This window comes from Alligator mississippiensis, chromosome 8 (assembly GCF_030867095.1).
Source record: "Alligator mississippiensis isolate rAllMis1 chromosome 8, rAllMis1, whole genome shotgun sequence".
Lineage (NCBI taxonomy): Eukaryota > Metazoa > Chordata > Crocodylia > Alligatoridae > Alligator > Alligator mississippiensis.
In genome coordinates, this window is record NC_081831.1 from 25,463,247 (window position 1) to 25,466,712 (window position 3,466).

The window sequence follows — 3,466 nt, forward strand, 5'->3', positions numbered from 1 at the left end:
CACACCCTATTGGCCGCCGCCGCCATCAGGTACTAGCCCCGGCACACCCTATTGGACATGCTGCGGAGCCCCGCCCGAGCTGGCCTCCATTGGCTGGCGTTCTCAAGAAGCCCCCCCTCCCTCTTTCTTCCATTGGTCAAGGGGCCTGCTTCGAGGCGGCTGTCCAAATTATGTTATTGGCTCAGATACCTTCCTTTTTTGGGGGGGGGCTCTCTTAAGCTTTCTCATTGGCCAGGATCCTTGCTCCTGCTCGTCCATCAAAGGCAAGACCCACCGTGATTGGATCGCATTGGAGACACGCTGAGCGGCTGGAGGTGAGCTACCGCCATTTTGGGCATCACAGATAAAGCAGAAGGGGGTGATACGAAGCATTTTGGGAGTGTGGTCAACCCTTTTCCCCCGGCCACGGCACGACCTTCCAAGATGGCTGCTGCCCCTCTGCCTGAGTGGGAGTTGTGGGGACGGGGCGCGAGCGCAGACTGAGCAGATGGGAAACTAAATGCCGGATTGAACTCAGTGTTGATAAGTGTGCAGTTATGCACAGGGGCAAAAATAACCCAAACTCCACCGACACTGATAGGCTCTACGGTAGCTGTTACCACACCGGAAAGAGATCTGGGAGTCACCGTGGACAGGTGACAAAAAGCATCAGCTCGTGGCTCAGCAGCCCTCAAACAGGCAAACAAAAGATTAGAGATTATTATGGGAATTGTGGACAAAATAGCATCACTGCCTCTATCAATGCACAGTGTATCAACGCCTTGAATCCTGTGCCCAGTTCTGGCCTTGTTAGCACCTCAGAAAGGAGACAAGAACTGAAGGAAGTCCAGAGAAGGACAAGGTTGATGAGTGGTATGGAGGGAGACTAAAGAGGCCAGGTCTGTTCAGTTTAGGAAAGAGACGATGGAGGGGAAGGCATGAGGAGGGTTTGCAAAATACTAAACAGCAAAGAGAAATTCAATAGGGATTATCGACTCCCTCTCCTGATACAAGAACTAGGGGTCACAACACGAAAATAGTAGGTAGTCAGTTTAAAACTATCAGAAGGAAATTCCTTTTCATACAGCGTGTAAAGTGTGGAACTTGTTGCCTTCAGATGTGGTAGAAACAGAGTTTAAGTAGATTAAAAAGGGGATTGGACAAATTATTGCAGGAAAGGGGCATCCACAGCAGTTGAGCATGGGAGTGAGGGGCATGGCCCCTGAATCAGAACTTCCTGGACCTTAAGTGCTGGAGGCTGCAAGTGAGAGAGGAACAGTAAAACCCTGGTATTCCTATTTTGCTCTTCCTTTCAGCATCTACCCTCTGTCCCTGTATAACACAGGATACTGGGCAAGATGGACCTCTGGTTTGACCCAGTAAATGGCAATTCTTATGTTCTAGACTTTCCAGGATCCTCTTCCACAGACACCCTGTGTACCTTCTATAGCCTTCCTAAGCACATGGTTGTATGAGAAGAGCAGGGCTGTACACAGGTAGCAGGGGGTGTACTGGGGGCTCAAGTGCCATGGTGCAGCTGTGCTGTGGGGAGACTGGGTTCAACTGCCTGTGGGACTCCTGACACCTCCAGGTAGGCCTGTGGCATAGGGCTGAGAAACTTAGCCTGAGTCCCTGGTGGGCAGTGTGTCCTGAGGCAAGTAAGCCCAGTTCTTGTGCTATGTCCTCTTCCCTTTCACAAGCCAGCTATGATAACAACACCTTGTGCTCTTTATTTGCAGAGCTCCTTGTCAGGTAGGAAAGAGAATCAGCCGAGGGGCCCCAGATGAGCGGTGGCAGAGCCGGGACTAGAATGCAGATGTCCTGAGCATCACTCCCACATTCTGCCCACTAGGCTCTAAGGCAAGCATTTCTTAGGGTGAAATCTTTTATTGGGCCAACTATGTAGTTTGGAATACAGTTAGACAAGCTTTCTAATGCAAGACCTTTTGGAGTAGCAGAGGGATCAGTGGTCAGGACTGGAGCAATAACACCCTGCTTTGCTACAGTAGGCTTTGTCCCAGCTACATATTTGGTCCAGTAAAAAAAAAAAAAAAAAAAAAAAAATCACCCTAAGAAATCCTTGCTTCTTGCATAATTTCTGGTTTATCACAACTGCATAACTCTTACACTATCACTAGGCTGTAATGCAGCGACTCAACCAGGGACATGAACGACATGTGCCCCCGGAGGCTGGCGGGGGGGGGGGGGGGGGGGGGGGGCAGAGGCGTCAGGAATGCAGCAGTGGTAAGCAGGAGCTCCTGCAGACACCACCAGCGCTGTTGGTGGCAGGGCAGGTGGCAAGCGCCAACCAGAGGTCGGTGACTACCTGCAGACACCGCCAGCAATGTCAGTGTCGGCGATGGCCAGCGGCTATCGCTGACCACCCAAAGACGCCGCCAGCGGTGATGGCGGCGAGCAGCAACTGCCCGCAGGTTGGCAGCACCTTTTTGTAGGGGGTGCACGTGAACCTGCACGCACCCCTTATGTGTCACCCCTGACCAGGGATGTCTTGAGATCCTTTCAAGGGTGGTGCAGGATGCCATACAATGTTAGTGTTAGGTGTACAAACATGATTTACAAGATAAACCCCAGAGATTTCAAATAGGTATCTCATAGTCTTAAAAACATTGTGTCCTGTTGTGGTCTGAATTCTTTGCAACAGAAAAAAATGCTCATTTTACTGCAGTCCAAAAAAGAGTGAGAACTAAAAACTGGCATTTTTCCAAGGGATGCTTTGAGTCTAATGAGGTTGAGAGCCACTGTTCTAACAGTTCATCATGAAACTGTACTGCCCAAAGACCACATTAAGGCAGAGTTAAGGTTGGCTGGGAGTACCTTGTACCCTTCCTGAACATCAGCAGTAATTAGCTGCCTTAGTCTGAAGTCGGGCAGGGTAGAGACGTCATAGACTGGGTGGGGGGCGGGGCGGGGTGGGAAGCAACTTTTTCGGAAGTTGTGCCACAAGGTAAGCCTTCTCTAAGTGTCACTAATCTGCCATTATGCTTTCTGCTCCATGCAGTGTTCCCTGCCCAATTGTTGCTCTGCTTTATGCTTCCTGCCCTATCTGTTGATATGTTTTCTGATCCCTCCCAAGTGTGCTACGTGCTACACAGAGGCTGGTATGCGTTATAGGTTGGTCACCCCTTATAGACTAACTGAATCACAGACGCATCTCTACCTTGCCTTTTCCCAAACTTCAAAGAACTGTATCAATATAGGGTTGGAAAGAGCCTCATTATCATCTAGTCCAGTGAGAGGTCAGCCTGTTGGTTAGCCCCACACCTTCTCTGAATAGCACTCCAATCCCCTTCCAGTCTGCTGCTCTGCTTTCTGCTTCCTTCTGCATCTGCCATTATGTTGCTTATCCTCTCTGATCTTCTCAATGCCACACATACAAGTTTCCCTGCCACTTGTGGCCCACATGCTGTAGGTTGGCCACTCTGATCTAGCCCAACTCACAACAGAGGCAGGATTAAAAACCTCCAAT